The sequence below is a fragment of the Mobula birostris genome, chromosome 1 (assembly GCF_030028105.1).
Source record: "Mobula birostris isolate sMobBir1 chromosome 1, sMobBir1.hap1, whole genome shotgun sequence".
Classification (NCBI taxonomy): Eukaryota; Metazoa; Chordata; class Chondrichthyes; order Myliobatiformes; family Myliobatidae; genus Mobula; species Mobula birostris.
In genome coordinates this window covers 5983707-6004289 of record NC_092370.1, presented here as the reverse complement: position 1 = coordinate 6004289, position 20583 = coordinate 5983707, and positions in this window count along the sequence as shown.

Sequence of the window (20583 nt, the reverse complement as noted above, 5' to 3'; positions counted from 1 at the left end):
TCAAGCAGTAAAAGGAAATGAGGCACAGATCAAACAAACAGCAAGAGACTTTATCCCAGGGCTGAAATGGCTAAAATGAGGGGTCGTAATTTTAAAGTGATTTGGAAAAAAACTTAGAGGCAATATCAGGGGTAAATTCTTTACACTGAGAGTTATGTGTGTATACGATGATCTGCCAGGGGTGGTGGTAGAGGCAGATGCACTTGGGCACATTTAAGAGACTCTCAGATAGTCCAATGGGTGATAGAAAAATGGAGGAGTGTAAGGTTAGTTTGACCTTAGAGTAGGTTAAAAGTTCGGCACAACATCGGGGCACAAAACATGTTGCTTCACAGCTGTTTTATTAAGCGTTGACAGAACAAAGAATAATTGAAACACATGGTGATAAGTGAAGGGAAATACGAAAAGCTAAAATTGAGATTAAGATGATAAAATCTAAGATGGTGCCCAGCATAGAGCAGCTATTTTTATGTCCTCCGTTAAGGAAAATTCCATTCAAATTTGTAGATAAGAGACAGCTCTCATTCAAATGATGCAGTATTGAGAGAAGCTTCCAGAATCATACCTTGTATGACGACTATATACCACATGGAACCATTCTAGGCAGTTACTTGTATGTAAGCAATTACATTAAAATACAAGCAGATAATTAATTATTAAAATGCAAAGAAAATATCAATTAAACAGTTTAAGCAGTTGGATTCAACAGAGGTAATTGAGCCCCAGTTGGTGAGTACCAGCTGTGCAGTGATTGCACGACCCACTACATTACCGGGCCATCCTAGGTGAAAAAACTAGGCTTCTTGGGTCTCTCGAAATTCAATTTTACATTTTAAAATTATTATGATATTCATGATTGCAATTAACTTGGACTAAAGTGATATCTTTAGTGGCAAGTGCATTAAAATGCTGGGGATGACAGCAAGATATCTATGCTATGGAGATATCCCACAAGAATGTTACTAAAACAGCAGGAAGTATCTTGAAGTGCCAAACTTATCACTTTTATCTTCTATCTTAATTTTCAAGTTTTGATCTATAGTTTTAATTTCTTTTGGCTAACTTTTGAGTAATAATATATCTTTAATGGGTTTCCTCTGGGTACCACCACATTGCAAAAACTTACGGTTAGGGTTATTGTGTTTGACATATTGGCACCAAAAGCTTAGCAATCTTCCATATCATCCTCTGCTTCATAGAACATAGAACACTACAGACCCTTCTGCCCACAATGTTGTGCTGACACTTAACCTACTCTGAGATCAATCTAACCCTCCCCTCCATTTTTCTATCATCCATGTGCCTACTTAAGAGTCTCTTAAATAGGTTTGTTAGTGCTTTTGGGGAGGGTTTAAACTAGATTTGCTGGGGGATGGGAACCAGAGTGCCAGAGCAGATAGTGGAGCGGGGGTGAAAATAAATGATGTTAAAAGTTAATGCAAAGTTACAAATAGAAGGGTTGTGTGTGGTGGTAATAATCTTCAGAGGTGTCTCTATTTCAATGCAAGGAGTATTGTGCGGAAGGCTGACGAGCTGAGGGCGTGGATTGACACATGGAATTACGACATTATAGCCATTAGTGAAACTTGGCTACAGGAGGGGCAGGACTGGCAGCTTAATGTTCCAGGGTTCCGATGTTTCAGACGTAATAGGCGCAGAGGGATGAAGGGTGGGGGGGGTGGCATTGCTAGTCAGGGAAAATGTTACAGCAGTGCTCAGGCAGGACAGATTAGAGGGCTTGTCTACTGAGTCCTTATGGGTGGAGCTGAGAAACAGGAAAGGTATGGCCACATTAGTGGGGTTGTATTAAAGACCACCCAATAGTCAGCGAGAATTGGAAGAGCAAATCTGCAGAAGATAGCAGACAGCTGCAGGAAACATAAAGTTGTGATAGTAGGGGATTTTAATTTTCCATATATTGATTGGGACTCCCATACTGTTAAAGGCAGGTTAGCATTTGTAAAATGTGTTCAGGAAAGTTTTCTAAATCAATATATAGAGGAACCAACTAGAGAGGATGCAATATTAGATCTCCTATGAGGAAACGAGTTAGGACAGGTGACTGAAGTGTGTGTAGGGGAACACTTTGGTTCCAGTGATCATAACACCATTAGTTTCAACTTGATCATGGATAAAGATAGATCTGGTCCTCGGGTTGAGGTTCTAAACTGGAAAAAGGCCAAATTTGAAGGAATGAGAAAGGATCTAAAAAGCGTGGATTGGGACAGGTTGTCCTCTGGCAAGGATGTGATTGGTAAGTGGGTGGCCTACAAAGGAGAAATTTTGAGAGTGCAGAGTTTGTATGTTCCTATCAGGATTAAAGGCAAAGTGAATAAGAATAAGGAACCTTGGTTCTCAAGGGATATTGGAACTCTGATAAAGAAGAAGAGAGAGATGTATGACATGTATAGGAATCAGGGAGCAAATAAGGTGCTTGAGGAGTATAAAAGGTGCAAAAAAAACTTAAGAAAGAAATCAGGAGGGCTGAAAGAAGACATGAGGTTGCTTTGGCAGTCAAGGTGAAGGATAATCCAAAGAGCTTCTGCAGGTATATTAAGAGCAAAAGGATAGTAAGGGATAAAATTGGTCCTCCTGAAGATCAGAGTGGTCGGCTATGTATGGAACCAAAAGAAATGGGAGAGATTTTAAATGGGTTTTTTGCATCTGTATTTACTAAGGAAACTGGCATGGAGTCAATAAGGCAAACAAGTAGTGAGGTCATGGAACCTATATAGATTGAAGAGGAGGAGGTGCTTGCTATCTTGAGGCAAATCAGATTAGATAAATCTCCAGGACCTGACAGGGTATTCCCTTGGACCTTGAAGGAGACTAGTGTTGAAATTGCAGGGGCCCTGGCAGATATATTTAAAATGTCAGTATCTACGGGTGAGGTGCTGGAGGATTGGAGGATAGCTCATGTTCTTCCGTTGTTTAAAAAAGGTTCTAAAAGTAATCCGGGAAATTATAGGCTGGTAAGTTTGATGTCAGTAGTAGGTAAATTATTGGAAGGAGTACTAAGAGATAGGATCTACAAGTATTTGGATAGACAGGGACTTATTAGGGAGAGTCAACATGGCTTTGTGCGAGGTAGGTCATGTTTGACCAATCTATTGGAGTTTTTCGAGGAGGTTACCAGGAAAGTGGATGAAGGGAAGGCAGTGGATATTGTCTACATGGATTTCAGTAAGGCCTTTGACAAGGTCCCGCATGGGAGGTTAGTTAGGAAGATTCAGTCGCTAGGTACACATGGAGAGGTAGTAAATTGGATTAGACATTGGCTCAATGGAAGAAGCCAGAGAGTGGTAGTGGAGGATTGCTTCTCTGAGTGGAGGCCTGTGACTAGTGGTGTGCCACAGGGATCAGAGCTGGGTCTATAATTATTTGACATCTATATCAATGATCTGGATGATAATGTGGTAAGTTGGATCAGCAAATTTGCTGATGATACAAAGATTGGAGGTGTAGTGGACAGTGAGGAAGGTTTTCAAAGCTTGCAGGGGGATTTGGACCAGCTGGAAAAATGGGCTGAAAAATGGCAGATGGAGTTTAATACAGACAAGTGTGAGGTATTGCACGTTGGAAGGACAAACCAAGGTAGAACATACAGGGTTAATGGTAGGGCACTGAGGAATGCAGTGGAACAGAGGGATCTGGGAGTACAGATACAAAATTCCCTGAAAGTGGCGTCACAGGTAGATAGGGTCGTAAAGAGAGCTTTTGGTACATTGGCCTTTATAAATCAAAGTATTGAGTGTAAGAGTAGGAATGTTGTGGTGAGGTTGTATAAGGCATTGGTGAGGCCGAATCTGGAGTATTGTGTTCAGTTTTGGCCACCAAATTACAGGAAGGATATTAATAAGGTTGAAAGAGTGCAGAGAAGGTTTACAAGGATGTTGCCGGGACTTGAGAAACTCAGTTACAGAGAAAGGTTGAATAGGTTAGGACTTTATTCCCTGGGGCGTAGAAGAATGAGGGGAGACTTGATAGAGGTATATAAAATTATGATGGGTATAGATAGAGTGAATGCAAGCAGGCTTTTTCCACTGAGGCAAGGGGGGGGGGGAAACCAGAGGACATGGGTTAAGGGTGAAGGGGGAAAAGTTTAAAGGGAACATTGTGGGGGGGCTTCTTCACACAGAGAGTGGTGGGAGTATGGAATGAGCTGCCAGATGAAGTGGTAAATGCGGGCTCACTTTTAACATTTAAGAAAAACTTGGACAAGTACATGGATGGGAGGTGTATGGAGGGATATGGTCCAGGTGCAGGTCAGTGGGACTAGGCAGTAAAATGGTCTGGCACAGCCAAGAAGGGCCAAAAGGCCTGTTTCTGTGCTGTAATGTTCTATGTTCTATGGTCCCTAGTACAGTACTGTGCAAAAGTCTTAGGCACATACAGAATGTCTGTCTGGTGCTCCCTGCTCCCTCCCCTCTCCCTTCCCCTTTTCCCAACCATGATTCCTCTCTCCCTGCCCCCTTCCCACTCCCAGTCCACCATAGAGATCCATTTCAGAATCAGATTTATCATCACTCACATCTGTCGTGAAATTTTGTTTTTTTTTTGTGGCAGCAGTACAGGGCAATACATAAAATTACTATAGTACTGTGTAAACCTCTCGGGCACCCTAGCTATATATATATATACACGCCTAAGACTTCTGCACAGTACTGTTCATCTGCAGCTACTACCGCTCCCAGCAGTGCAAACTCATGCTCACCACTCTGCGTAAAAAAACCTACCTTTGGCATCTCCCTGTACCTTAATTAAACCCTCTTGAGTTAGTCATTGCCATCCTAGGCAAAATTCTGTGGCTGTCCACTTGATCTATGCCTCTTATCACCTTATCCACCTCTATCAAGTCACCTCTTAGATAGATAGATAGATATACTATATTGATCCCGAGGGAAATCGGGTTTCGTTACAGCCGTTCCAACCGAGAATAGAGCATAAATATAGCAATACAAAAACCACGAACAATCAAACAACAAAATGCAAAGTATGCCAGATGGAAATAAGTCCAGGACCAGCCTATTGGTTCAGGATGTCTGACTCTCCACGGGCGGGACTGCAAAGTTCGATGGCCACAGGCAGGAACAACCTCCCATGACGCCCAGTGTTGTATCTCGGTGGAATATGGCCGGGGTCCAACAGCAAAAAGTTCAATATCCGGTCTACAAACACATTCCTCGATTGTAATATGACCCAGATTGCACCATCCGTTGTTAACCAGAACAGTAAGCACCCAATTCCTTTACGCTTACCGCTCTCAGTGCACTTCCGGTCAGCCCGAACGGTCTGGAAGCCGTCCATGGAAAAGATTTGATCGGGTATGATCAATACAATGCCAGCAACCCTGATTCAGTTGGGCCACTGTCTGAAAGGAGTTTGTCTGTTCTCACCATAACCGAGTGGGTTTCCTCCCACATTCCAAAGATGTGGAGACTAGCAAATCGTGGATATGCTGTGTTGGAGCTGGAAGCATGGCGACACCTGTGGCCAGCTCCTAGCATGTACTTGGACTGTGTTGGTCGTTGATGCAACAATACATTTCACTGTTTTTTTTTAATGTTTCAATTGTCGTCGTGGCTATCCCTCGAGGTTGAGGATGATGGTCTTCGTTCTGTTGATCTACTTATGGGCTCTCAAGTGGCTTACGAGTCCAATCTTGGCTTTGAAAGTTCTTCTGCATTCAGGACAGGTAGTTCCAGATGGCAGATCGGACTTTGGTTGTTGCTGCCTCTCTTTCCATTTTCTTCTCTTTTCTTCTAATTCTGCACATCTGTTGGCTTTGAAAGTTGCTGTTCCTTCACGGATGATGGCTTGCTAGAGTTTCCTGTCCTTGGCATTGGTTTCCCAATTGTTGATGTCGATGTTACATGTCTTCATGTTGGCTTTTAAGACGTCTTTGAATCTCTTCTGTTGTCCGCCTCTTTTATGTTTGCCTTCTTTAAGCTGGGAGTAGAAGATTTGTTTCGGCAGATGTTCGTCTTTCATCCGAACAACATGACCGCTCCATCTTAGTTGGTTCTTGATGACGTAGGCTTCAATGCTTGTTGTTTTTGCTTCATTTAGCACACTGACGTTGGTTCTTCTATCTTCCCAGCTAATATTTAAGATGTTTCGAAGACAGCGTTGATGGAACTTTTCAAGTGCCTTCAGATGTCGTCGGTATGTTGTCCAGGTTTCTGATGCATACAGGAGCGTTGGGGTTACCACTGCTTTGTACACTAACATTTTGGTGTCTGTTCGGATGTCACGATCATGAAAGACTCTTGTTCGGAGACGTCCAAAAGCTGTTCCAGTGCACTTAAGACGATGTTGGATCTCGTCATTAAGGTCGACATTGGAGGAGAGGTGACTTCCAAGATATGGAAAGTGGTTCATGTTTTCCAGGGTTGTTTTGCCAAGTTGAATTGATGGTTCTATCTGATTTGTCTTAATTGGTGACAGTTAATAGATGATCTGAGTCTTCTTAGAATTGATGGTAAGTCCAAGTTTCATGTATGCACGGTTGAAGGCAGTCAGAATCTGTTATAGGTGGTTTTCTGAAAGAGCTGCAACACTGTTGTCATCTGCGTATTGGAACTCGATGAGGGAACTCGTGGATGTCTTGTTTTGGATTTGAGACGGGTAAGATTGAAAAGTCTGCCATCTGTTCTGTAGACAATTTCAATTCCTGGGGGTAGGTTGTCCTTGATAATGTGGATGATTGTCGTAGTGAAGATGGTGAACAAAGCTGGGGCAATCACGCATCCCTGTTTTACTCCTGATCTAACTCGAAAAGACTCACAGTTACTGTTGCTGACCATGACTGTGGCAAGCATGCCATCGTGGAAGAGTCTCAGGATTCGAATGTACTTTTCAGGGCATCCATAGGTGGATAGGACACCCCACAGGAGTTCCCTTGATACCGAGTCAAAGGTTTTGGTGAGGTCGATGAATGCCATGTACAAAGGTTGAAGTTGTTCACAACATTTTTCTTGTAGTTGTCGCATTGTGAAGATCATGTCGATTGCTCCACGTGATGGTCTAGAACCGGCTTGTGTCTCCGGGAGGATCTTCTCAGCTAAAGGCTTGGGCCGGTTGTTCATGATGCGGGTGAGCATCTTTCCTGCTGTTGCCAACGGGGAAATTCCATGATAGTTTCTGCATTCGGATCGATCGCCTTTCCTTTTGTAGATGGTAACGATTGCTGAGTCTCTAAAGTCTGCTGGTACATCTTTATTTATCCAGATCTTGATGAGAAGTTGATGCAGTTGATAATGAAGCAATATACATGTGACAAATAAAGATAATCTTTACCTTGATTTTTAATCTTTATATCCTTCACTGCAAAGAGAAAATCCCTAGCTCGCATTGCAAGTTCAAGTTTAATTATCATTCAACCACACATGAGCACAGCTGAACAAAACAGCATTGCTCCGCGCGATGCTCCCTCTAAGTTGTTTGCAAGTGTGTGCGCACTCATCTTTTGCTACTAGTGCACAAAGGAATTTAAACTGTGCACAAAAGGTTGTCACCCTCTACCTCGTTGGCATGTTAGGTATATTTCATGATTGTACACAATCCCATTTCCTTTTCTGGTTTCTGATGCAGACGGTGCTGACACCGTGGAGCTTGCGATGATTTGTCTGCAGATTTTGGAACTGGCTTATTTATACTGTTTTTATTGAAGAAATTATTCGGTGTGCCTGTGTTGTTGTCACCGGGCAAAAAAAAATTGCACAGCGCAAGATCTTTGCGCACACCAGTCATTACAAATTAGAGGGGACGTTGCCTCCAGGGCCAAGGTGCAAAGCACATTACCAACAGCACATAGCACACTGCACATAACACATTGCACCAATAGTACAATTTTCAGAAAAACACACAGCCTAAAGAAATAAAAATAACCCAAGTCCCTGAGCGGCATGTCTGTAGAATTGATGGCAAGTTGTCCTGGTCCACTCCAGTTTGTTATTCCACTGAATGAACACCAGAAAGCAGCACCAATGGCTCATAACTCGTGTGGATAACACAGTGTCTCTCCCCCTCAGTGTCCACTCTCCTGGTCGGCTGCAATGGGGGGGTCCCCACAGCCTCAGCCAATTCCTCACAACAACAGAGGTGCACAAACTAGGATGCACAAGCCAGGTGCATTGCACGTAGCAGAATTCATCGATGGATATTAAATCCCTGCTAGTTGACCTGGAACGTGATGTATTTATTCCCATGACATACACATGATCTCTTCCTCTGGGTACTCCCGTTCCCTCCCACGTCCCAAATCCGTACGGGTCAGGGCATGCTACATTAGCACTGGCAGCACGGGGAACCAGGCGGGCTGCCCAGCGCAATCTTTTATATATTTATTTGTTTGTTTTTTATTTATTGATTGATTGATTTATTTCAAGATAAAGCATGGAACAAGCCTTTCCAGCCAAATGAGCTGTGCCAAAAGCAACCCGCCCATTTCGCCCTAGCCTAATCACAGGACAATTTACAATGATCAATTAATTGATTTACAATGATCAATTAACCTACTAACTGATACGTCCTTGGAGTGTGGGAGGAAATCAGAGCACCCGGAGGAAACCCACGCAGTCACATGGAGAGAGTACAAACTCGCGGACCGACAGCACTGGAATTGAACTTTGAACTCTGACACCCCACAGTGTAGTAGCCTCACATTATCCACTACTCTAATGTGGTGCCCAAATCCTCACTGATAAGCGTCATACAGTCCTAGAAAAGTGGAGCACAGAAACGGGCCATTCAGCCCAATCATTTCATGCTGAACTACTCAAACTGCCTTCTCCCATCAACCTGCACCTGGACCATAGCCCTACCACCCACGTACCTATCCAAACTTCTCTTCAATATTGAAATCAAACCCACATGCAGCACTTGCACTGGCAGCTCGTTTGACACTCTCACCTTTATACTTTTCATGTTCCCCTTATACTTTTTACCTTTCACCCTTAAACCATGACTTCTAGTTGTAGTCCCACCCAACCTCAGTGGAAAAAGCCTGCTTGTCTTTACCACATGTATCCCTTCATAACATTGTTTCCCTCTGTTAAATCTCTCCTCCATCTTCCGCATTCTAGGGAATGAAGTCTGAACCTGTTCAATCTTTCCTTACAACTCAGCTCCTCCAGTTCTGGCAACATCCTTGTAAATTTTCTCTGCACTCTTTCAACCTTGTTTACATCTTTCCTGTAGGTACGTGACCAAAACTGTACACAATACTCCAAATTAGGCCTCACCAATGTCTTATACAACTTCAATATAACATCCCATCTCCTGTGCCCTGTACTTTGGTTTATGAAAGCCAACATGCTAAGAGCTTTCTTTATGACCCTACCTACATGTGCCACCTCTATCAATGAGTTATGGACCTGCATTCTCAGATCCCTTTGTTCTATTGCACTCCTCAGTGCCCTGTCGTTCACTGTGTAAGACCTACCTTGGCTGGTCCTTCTGAAGTGTAACACCACACACTTGTCTGCAGTAAATTCCTTCAGCCCATTTTTCCAGCTGGTCCAGATCCCACTGCCTGCTCTGAGAATCTTTCACACAGTCCTCACTACACACATAATCTTAGTGTCATCCACAAATCTGCTGATCCAGTTAATCACCTTATCATCCAGATCATTGATAGAGATGACAAATAACAACAGACCCAGCACCAGTCCCCAGGACACTCCACTAACCACAGGCCTTCAGTCAGAAAGGCAACCCTCTATGGCTTCTCTCACAAAGCCAATATCTAATCCAATTTACTACCTCATCTTGCAACTGGACCTCCTTTGCTGATGTCCCTCTGCTGATGTCATGCTCACTGGCCTATGATTTCCTCACTTAACTTTCTTGAACAACCGAATAACATTGGCTATCCTCCAATCCTCTGGTACCTCACCTGTCACTAAGGATGATTTAAATATCTCAGCTAGGGCCCCTGCAATTTCTGTAGTTGCCTCCCACAGGGTCCTAGGGAACATCTCGTCAGGCCTTGGGGATTTATCCACCCTTATTTGCCTCAATCCAGCAAACACCTCCTCCTCTGTAATCTGTATCAGGTCCATGACCTCGCTGCTGCTTTGCCTCGCTTCTATAGACTCTGTGATCATCCCCAGAGTAAATACAGATGTGAAAAAAAACATTTAAGATCTTGCCATCTCTTTTGGCTCCACATATGGATAACCATCCTGATCTTCCAGAGGACCAATTTTGTCCCTAGCAATCCTTTTTCTCTTAACATATCTGTAGAATTCCTTCCAATTCTCCTTCACCTTGTCTGTTAGGGCAACTTCGTGCCTTCTTTTAGCCCCTTGATTTCCTTTGTAAATGTTCTCTTCCATTTCTTTTACTCCATAAGCACCTCATTTGTTCCTACCTGTCTAAACCTGCTATGCACCACCTTTTCATCTTAACCAGGGCCTCAATATCTCTTGAAAACCAAGGTTCCCTAAACCTGTTATCCTTGCCTTTCATTCCGACGGAAAGATACAAGCTTTGTGCTCTCAAAATCTCACTTTTGAAGGCCTTCCCACTTAATAAGTACCCTTTGACAGAAAACAGCCTGTCCCAATCCACACTTGCCAGCTCCTTTCTGATGCCATCAAAATTGGCCTTTTTCCAATTTAGAATGTCAACCTGTGGACTAGACCCATCTAATGCCAAACTAATGGCACTGCGATCACTGGATGCAGTGTTCTCCTACACAAACTTTTGTCACCAGCCCTGTCTTATTCTCTAATAGCAGGTCAAGTATCACACACCCTCTGGTTGGGAATTCTAACTTCTGACTGGGAGGCTAAGCACAGCTCCAATGCCGTATTTAAATTTGCTGATGACACCACTGTCGTAGGCTGAATCAAAGGTGGTGATGAGTCAGCATATGGGAGGCAGATTGAAAATCTGGCTGAGTGGTGCCACAACAACAATCTCTCGTTCTGGTGGTCTGTGAACCAATCCTCACTGGGAAGTCACAGGGAGAGAGGGTTGGGTCAGCAACTTTAATTTCCATGAAATTCTCATTTCCGAGGATCTGTTCTGGGCCCAGCATGTAAGCAAGGTTACAAAGAAAGCTTGGCAGTGCCTCTACTTCATTAGAAGTTTGTGAAAATACAGCATGACATATAAATCTCTCATAAACATCTATAGATTTATAGTGGAGAGTATATTGACTGGTTGCAACACAGCCTGGTACGGAAACACCAATGCCTTTGAATGGAAAATCCTACAAAGAGTAGTGGATATGGCCAGTTTATCACAGGTGAAACTCCCCCACCACCCTTGAGCACACCTACAAGGAGCGCTGTCACAGGAAAGCAGCATGCTTAATCAAGGACCCCCACCAGCCAGGCCATGCTCTCTTCTCACTGTTGCCATCAGGAAGGAAGTACAGGACCCTCAGGACTCAAAGCACCAGATTCAAGAACCGTTATTACCCCTCAACCATCAGGCTTTTAAAGCAGAGGAGATAACTTCAGTCAATGTCACTCGCCCCATCACTGAACTGTTCCCACAAACTATGGGCTCACCTTCATCTCATGTTCTTGATACTTATTATTATTATTTGTATTTGAACAATTTGTTGTCTATCGCACACTGGGTGTTTGTCTGTCCTGTTCAGTGTGGTCTTATTGTGTTTCTTGTAACTTCTGTGAATGCCCACAAGAAAACAAATCTCAGGGTCATATGTAGTGACATATATGTACCTTGATAGTAAATGTACTGCAGTAATGTTACTCAGTAAGATCAGGGTTAACTTTCAGAGATTTATAATCTGAAGGATTTTACAGTGAAGCAATCAATCAGCTTTAAAATCCTGGAATAACTCCACATTTTAAGAATTGGAATATTATATTGGTATGTTGATCATTTAACTTCCAATCCATTGTGAATGCTGGCATAATCCTTTAATGCACGCATCAGCTTGTAAATGTTTTTATCATCCAAGGCAAGGAGAGTTTAAAGCAGACAGTGCTCCCCAAAATGCAGCAAAATATTAACAGAATTTCAAATCGTGACACCCGGCAGATTTTTTTGCCAGATGGAGGGATTATAGCTCTTGGTAATCCTTACTTGTTTATAGCGGTACAGAAGGAAGCTGTTCAGACCATTGGTCAGTGGTAAGGAAGGCAATTGCAATGCTAGCATTCATTTCGAGAGTACTAGAATATAAGAGCAAAGATGTAATGCTGAGGCAATGGTCAGACCGCACTGGGAGTATTGTGAGCAGTTTTGGGCCCCTTATCTAAGAAAAGATGTGCTGGTGTTGGAGAGAGACCACAGGAGGCTCACGAGAATGATTCCAGGAATGAAAGGGTTAACATATAAGAAGTGATTGAAGGCTGTGGGCCTCCACTCATTGGAGCTTAAAGGAATGAGAGTGCACCTCATTGAAACCTATCGAATGTTGAAAGGCCAAGGTAGAATGGATGTGGAAAGGATGCTTCCTACGATGGGAGAGTGATCAGAGGGATTAGAGGGCACAGTCTCAGAATAGAGGTTTAGAACAGAGATGAGGAGGAATTTCTTTAGCCAGCAGGTGGCGAATCAATGGAACTCATTGCCATGGTTGGCCGTGGAGGCCAAGTCACTGGGTATAGAGATTGATAGGTTCTTGATTGCTAAGGGTATCAAAGGTTACGGGGAGAAGGCAGGAGAATGGGGTTGAGAGGGATAATGGATAGTGGAACAGACTTGTTGGACCAAATGGCCTAATTCTGCTCCCATGTCCTATAGTCTTGTGATCTACATAAAAACATAACGGGAAATGTGTCATTTGTGTTAACCACCTAGAAAACCCAAGGATAAGCTGTGGCAGCCCGCCAGGTTTTGTCATAAGCAGTGGACATGAAAGGATGAGGAGAAATTTCTTCACACAGAGGATGGAGAACCAAAGGGATTCTCCATTGTGAGCCACTGGAGGAACCCAGACATTATATTCATTCAAAGCATTACTGACAAAAAATGCTGCAACTTGGAGCCAGGGATTTTTTTTTTTGGTGACTTCATATGCAGTAATAAACATTTTTCACGACCTACCTTAATGTATAATATATCCAAACACATCTACTTTAAAGTTACTAGGCTAAAAAAGGCCGAGCAAGACACACTGATCTTCGGAGAATGAAGTATGGCGATAATGGATACAAGAACCCTTGATTGAATACGTTGACCCGGTGCAGCCTGATTCGCGACTGACTCTGAAGTGAGGCTGTGTGGGAGGAGCTTAAGCAATGAATTTACTGGGTGCGCCGAATTCAAATGGTATGTTGGAAAGATATTATAAATAGGAGGGAAACGATTGACTCCAATGAAGGTTGCGGCTTGGGTATTTCATCGGTTCAGTTACCAGGGCCCCCCATAAACCCTTGGGGCTCCCCTTCTCACAGTTTTCAGTTGGTGGCCCCCTTCAAATGTGCCAGGGCCCCCAAGGGGGCCATATGGCCCCCATTGAGAATGGCTGATATAGATGATGGAATAGATGGCTTTGTTGCCAGGTTTGCAGATGATCTGAAGGCTGGTGGAAGGGCAGGTAGTGTTGAGGAAACAGGTAGGCTGCAGGAGGACTTAGACAGATCAGGAGAATGGGCAAGAAAATGGCAAATGAAATACTATGTTGGAAAATGCATGGTCATACACTTTGGTAGTAGAAATAAATGTGCAAACTGTTTTCTAAACAGGGAGAAAATCCAAAAATCTGAAATGCAAAAGGTTTTGGGAGTCCTTGTGCAGAACACCCTGAAAGTTAACTTGCAGGTTGAGTCAGTGGTGAGGAAGGCAAATGTCATGTTAGCATTTATTTCAAGAGGTCTAGAATACAAGAGCAGGGATGTGATGCTGAGGCTTTATAAGGCACTGGTGAGGCCTCACCTTGAGTATTGTGAACAGTTTTGGGCTCCTCATCCAAGAAAAGATGTGCTGGAGAGGGTCCAGAGGACGTTCACCAGGATGATTCCAGGAATGAAAGGGTTATCATCTGAGGAACATTTGATAGTCATAGTCATACTTTATTGATCCCGGGGGAAATTGGTTTTCATTACAGTTGCACCGTACATAATTAAATAGTAATAAAACCATAAATAGTTAAATAGTAATATGTAAATTATGCCAGGATGGCTCTGGGCCTGTACTTGCTGAAGTTTTGAAGGATGAGGGGATCTCACCGAAACATTTCGAATGTTGAAAGGCCTGGACAGAGTAGTTTGGAAAGGATGGTCCCCATGCTCGGGGAGTCAAGGACAAAAGGGAACAGCCTTAGGATAGAGGGGCATCCATTTAGAACAGAGATGGGGAGAAATTTCTTTAACCAGAGGGTGGTGAATTTATTACCAAAGGGGGCCAAGTCGTTGGGTGTACTTAAGGAAGAGCTTGATAGATTTTTGATTGGACACAGCATCAAATGTTGTGGGGAGAAGGCCAGTAAGTGGGGCTGGGGTGGGGAAAATGTGGATCAGCCACGACTGAATGGCAGAGCAGACTCGATATGCCAAAGGCCCAATTCTGCTCCTGTGTCTCATGGTCTCATGGTCTAAGATGTAGGCCGTTCTTCCCTCTCCATAGATGCTGAATTCCTCTACCATTTTGTGTGTTGTTCTAGATCTCCAGCATCTGCAGAATCTCTGGAGCTTAAATTCTGTCTTGACAATTGAGGTAATTCAATTAAATTAGCAACCTGGAATAATCTGGGCCTTTAAATCTGAGTCCACTGGTGGCTGAAGGCCCAGAGACAGCCTGGCCTGAGGTAGGAGGCCTGTTTCTGTGTGTGTGTGTGTGCGTGTGTGTGTGTGTGTGTGTGCGCAGGTTAGGAAAGGGGTTTGTTTTGCTTTTGTTGCTTGTGTTGTTCTGTTGAACACTGTGTGAATGCTATGTTTGTCCTTGAATGTGAGTGACCTTTGTCCTTAAATGTGCGATGTCACTCACAGGCTGCCCCGAGCATATCCTTGGGCGACACAAAGATGAGAGATTCTGCAGGAGCTGGAAATCCAGAGCAACACACACAAAATGCTGGAGGAACTCAGCAGGTCAGGCAGCATCTGTGGAAGTGAATGAACAGTCGATGTTCCGGGCCAAGACCTTTCATCAGGACGTGCTTGGGTGTGTTGGTTGTCGGCACAAATGACACATTTCATTGTCTGTTTCAGTGTACACGTAATGATTCAATGAATTTGGTCTGATATGAAAGAGGAGACGGGATGTCTGAGTTCGCAGTCCACATGTTTTCCACATGTACTCCAGTTTCCCCCCACAGTCAACCAGGAAGGTTAAATGGTTATTGTAAGTTGTCCTGTGATTAGGTTAGGGTTAAAATCGGGGTTGTTGGAGATTGCTGGGTTGGCGTGGCTCAAAGGGTCAGAAGGGCGTCTTTGGAACTCTACCACGAAGTAAATTAATACATTAAGAGACATATTCATAGTTGGGATGTTGCATTTCTCTGGAGAACTCGTCCCAGGGGCAATAGATTATAGAGCATAGAATAGTTCAGCACATCCAAGTCCTTCGGCTCTCAATGTTGTGCTGACCTTTGAACCTATTCCAAGACGAATCTAACCGTTCTTTCCCAACTTTTTCTATCATTCATGTGCCTATCTGAGAGTTTCTTAAACTCCCCTAATGTATCTGCCTCTACCGTCGCCCGCGGCAGGTCCAGGAGTGGCGGCAGAGGCAGTTGCTGAAGCACCTGTTCTTGTGCTGTTCTATGTCGACAGCTGTTGAAAGGAAGATGCTGACTGTTGGACGATCTCTTGTTCCCAGTCTGACTGACAGTTGGCCACCGATGATAGTACTTTTTTAGATAAAAAGCAAAGAACAAAAGGCCAGACATAAAGCCAAGAAATTTATAGTTAAATCTTCCAAGTTTATATTTAGAGAAAGAAAGGGAAAAAAGAGTAATGCCAAATCTGGTCAACAGAGCTGACAGCAAACTCAGAGTCAGAATCAGAATCAGGTTTAATATCACTGTTTTATGTTGTGAAATTTGTTGTTTTACGGCAGCAATACATTGCAATACATAATAAGTTCTAAGATCAAAGTGTATTGTATGTATACATAGAAATCTACAGCACATTACAGGCCCTTCGGCCCACAATGTTGTGCTGACCATGTAACTTACTCTAGAAACTGCCTAGAGTTTCCCTACTGCATAGCCCTCTATTTTTCTGAGCTGCATGTAACTATCGAAGAGGCTCTTAAAAGACCCTATTGTATTATTGTATCTGCTTCCACCACCGTCACTGGCAGTGCATTCCATGCACCCACCACTCTCTGTGTGAAAAACTTACCCCTGACATTCCCTCTGTACCTATTTCCAAACATCTTAAAGCTATGCCCCCTCATCTTAGCCGCTTCAGCCCTGGGAAAAAGCCTCTGGGTATCCACACGATCAATGCCTCTCATCACCTTATACACCTCTATCAGGTCACCTCTCATCCTCCGTCGCTCCAAGGAGAAAAGCCCAAGTTCACTTAACCTATTTTCATAAGGTACACCCTCCAATCCAGGCAACATCCTTGTAAATCTCCTCTGCACTCTCTCTAGAGTATCCACATCCTTCCTGTAGTGAGGTGACCAGAACTGAACACAGTACTCCAAGTGGGGTCTGGCCAAGATCTTATATAGCTGTAACAGTACCTCACGGCTCTTGAACTCAATCCCACAGTGGATGAATGCCAACACACCATACGCCTTCTTAGCAACACTGTCAAACTGCACAGCAGCTTTGAGTGTCCTATGGGCACAGACCCCAAGATATCTCAGATCCTCCACACTGCCAAGAGTCTTATCATTAATATTATATTCTGTCTTCAAATTTGACCTCCCAAAATGAACCACTTCAAACTGATCTGGATTGAACTCCATCTCCTTCTCAGCATAGATATTCATCGTATTGATGTCCCGCTGTAACCTCTGACAGTCCACCAGACTATCCACAATACCCCCAAACTTTGTGTCATCAGAAAACTTACTAACCCACGGTTCTACTTCTTCTTCCTGGTCATTTATAAAAATCACAAAGAGGAGGGGTCCCAGAATGGATCCCTGCGGAACACCACTGATCACCGACCTCCGTGCAGAATATGACCTGTCTACAACCATCCTTTGCCTTCGGTTGGCAAGCCAATTCTGGATCCACAAAGCAATGTCTCCTTGGATCCCATGCTTCCTTACTTTCCGAATGAGCCTCACATGGGGAATCTTATCAAATGCCTTACTGAAATCCATATACACTACATTTACTGCTCTACATTCATCAATGTGTTTGGACCCACCCTCAAGGAATTCAATCTGGCTCGTAAGGCATGATCTGCCCTTGACAAAGCCATGCTGACTATCCCTAATCAGATTATGTCTCTCCAAATGCTCATAAATCCTGCCTCTCAGGATCTTCTCCAACAACTTACCACATTATAGAATCTTGAGATTAGCCTCCTAGCAGGCAGCCATAAAACAAAGAAACCCAGAAGAACCCAATAAAAGAGACCATTGAACCCACAATGTGCGGAGAAAAACACAAATGATGCAGATAATAAAAGTAAGTGAATAGTGCGCGGAGAGTCTGCCAGCAGACCCCTAGCTCAGGGCAAAGCCAAGTAAACATTTCAGAGCAAAGAGTTGAACCAGCCTGTCCTTCACCACCAGCCCTGACACCCTGACCTTTTCAATCTGGCCCGGTGCCTAAACCATCATTCTTACATTGGGTTCAGTTGCTTTGGTATGCTCTGGGGCCTGAACCTCGCCACCTCAATTCGGTCTGCACCCAACCTTTCTGATTCAGCCCGGCTCTCAAACTGTCTTCCAAGAAGCTGTTCCTGAATCATTAAGTGTGTGTCTTCAGGCTCTTGTGCCTCCTCCTTGATGACAGCAATGAGAAGAGGATGTACCCTGGGTGATGTGAGTCCTTAATGATAGGTACTTTTTTTTTGAGGCATTGTCTTTTGAAGATGTCCTGGATTCTGGGGAAGCTGGTGCCCACAATGGAGCTGGCTGAGTTTACAACTTTCTGCAGCTTTCTTTGCATACCTGCCACTTTTCATACGCAGCAATTTTTCTTGATAAAATATGTTCCTCGATAAACTTTTAGGAATAATGGATTCAGAGTGTAATGGAAAAAAAGACAAGTTGTATTATGGAAAATAAACTATCAATAGTTGTGTTTATATTAACCCGAAATAAAAAGTACCAAAATTACTCTTTTATTAATCCTTTCTTCTTCTGTTTGAAATAAAATAAGGTAATGTGGAAAAAAAAACAGAGCAATCAAAAGTGGAAAATATACACACTAGTTGAGGCTGAAGTGAAGACTAGAAGACCATAAACACAGGAGGTTCTGCAGATGCTGGAAATCCACAGCTGGAGGAACTCAGCATTTATGGAAATGAGTATACAGTCGACATTTTGTGCTGAGACCCTTCATCAGGGCTGGAGAGGAATGGGGAAGAAGCCAGAATAAGAAGGCGGGGGGACAGGGAAGGAGTACAAGATGACAGGTGATAGGTGAACCCTGAGAAGGGGAAGGTGAGGGGGGTGAAGTGCGACGCTGGGAGGTGATAGGCAGACATGGTAAAAGGCTGAAGAAACATAGAAACGTAGAAAACTGACAGCACGATACAGGCCCATCAGCCCACAAGGTTGTGCCGAACATGCCCCTACCTTAGAAATTACTAGGCTTACCCATAGCCCTCTATTTTTCCAAGCTCCATGTACCTATCCAAAAGTCTCTTAAAAGACCCTATTGTATCTGCCTCCACTACCGTTGCCAGCAGCCCATTCCACACAGTCATCACTCCCTGAGTAAAAAGCTTACCCGACATCTCCTCTGTACCTACTCCCCAGCACCTTAAACCTGTGTCCTCTTGTGGCAACCATTTCAGCCCTGGGAAAAAGCCTCTGATTATCCACATGATCAATGCCTCTCATCATCTTATACACATCTATCAGGTCACCTCTCATCCTCCGTCGCTCCAAGGAGAAAAGACCGAGTTCACTCAACCTGTTTTCATAAGGCATGCTCCCCAATCCAGGCAACATCCTTGTAAACCTCCTCTGCACCCTTTCTATGGCTTCCACATCCTTCCTGTAGTGAGGCGACCAGAACTGAGCCCAGTACTCCAAGTGGGGTCTGACCAGGGTCCTATATAGCTTAACATTACCTCTCGGGTCCTAAATTCAGTTCCACGATTCATAAAGGCCAATACACCATATGCCTTCTTAACCACAGAGTCAACATGCGCAGCTGCTTTGATTGTCCTATGGACTCGGACCCCAAGATCCCTCTGATCCTCCACACTGCCAAGAGTCTTATCATTAATACTCTATTCTGCCATCATCTTTGATCTACCAAAATGAACCACCTCACACTTATCTGGGTTGAACTCCATCTGCCACTTCTCAGCCCAGTTTTGCATACTATCAATATCCCACTGTAACCTCCACACTACCCACAACACCTCCACACTACCCACAACACCTCCAACCTTTGTGTCATCAGCAAACTTACTAACCCATCCCTCCACTTCCTCATCCAGGTCATTTATAAAAATCATGAAGAACAAGGGTCCAGAACAGATCCCTGAGAAGAAGGAAGCTGATTCTGATGAAGAGTCTTAGCCCGAAACATTGGCTATTTATTCCACTCTATAGATTGCCTGACCTGCTCTGTTCCTCCAGCAATTTGTGTGTGTTAGAGTAGAAGATTTGTGTTTTTCTGCACATAGGTTCTTTATGAATTCATAACCTTTTAAAAGTGGGCACGTGGCCAAGTGGTTAAGGCATTGGACTAGCGATCTGAAGGTCGTGAGTTCGAGCCCCAGCTGAGGTAGCATGTTGTGTCCTTGAGCAAGGCACTTAATCACACATTGCTGTGCGACGACACTGGTGCCAAGCTGTATGGGTCCTAATGCCCTTCCCTTGGACAACATTGGTGTCATGGAGAGGGGAGACTTGCAGCATGGGCAACTGCTGGTCTTCCATACAACCTTGCCCAGGCCTGCGCCCTGGAAACCTTCCAAGGCGCAAATCCAAGGTCTCATGAAACTAACGGATGCCTATCAAACTCTACTGAATCTTCTTCTCAGGGAAATAACAACTCTCCTGGGCCGTGAACCCTTTCATTAGATGAGCATGACCAGTGGAAACACCCAAAGATTTAGAGGTTCAAAGTATATATGTAGTATACAACCCTGAGATTTGTCTTCTGCACGGGCAGTCATGAAACAAAGGAGAACCATGGAACCAACTTGTTCAAAGAAAAAACGTCAAGCATCAGACCTCCCTCCACCCTCCCGCGCACAAAAATGTCGCACAAAAGGCCACAGAGAAACGAGTGAGAACTCAGAAGACAAAACACAAAATCAAGAGGCATATTTCAGTTCAGTTCAGCTCAGTGTTCATTATCAGCAGGCCATCCCAATTCAAAAATTATCCAAAAGTAGTAGGAAAAAGAGTGAAGACTTTCCAGGCGCAGATTCATGGTCTCACAAGACTAACGATGCCTTTAAAAAACCTTTTAAATAAGCAAATGTGAATGTAGGAATTATTCAATAATAATGCAGCAGAAGAATAATATTCTTTACTTCTGTAGATGTGTGGTGG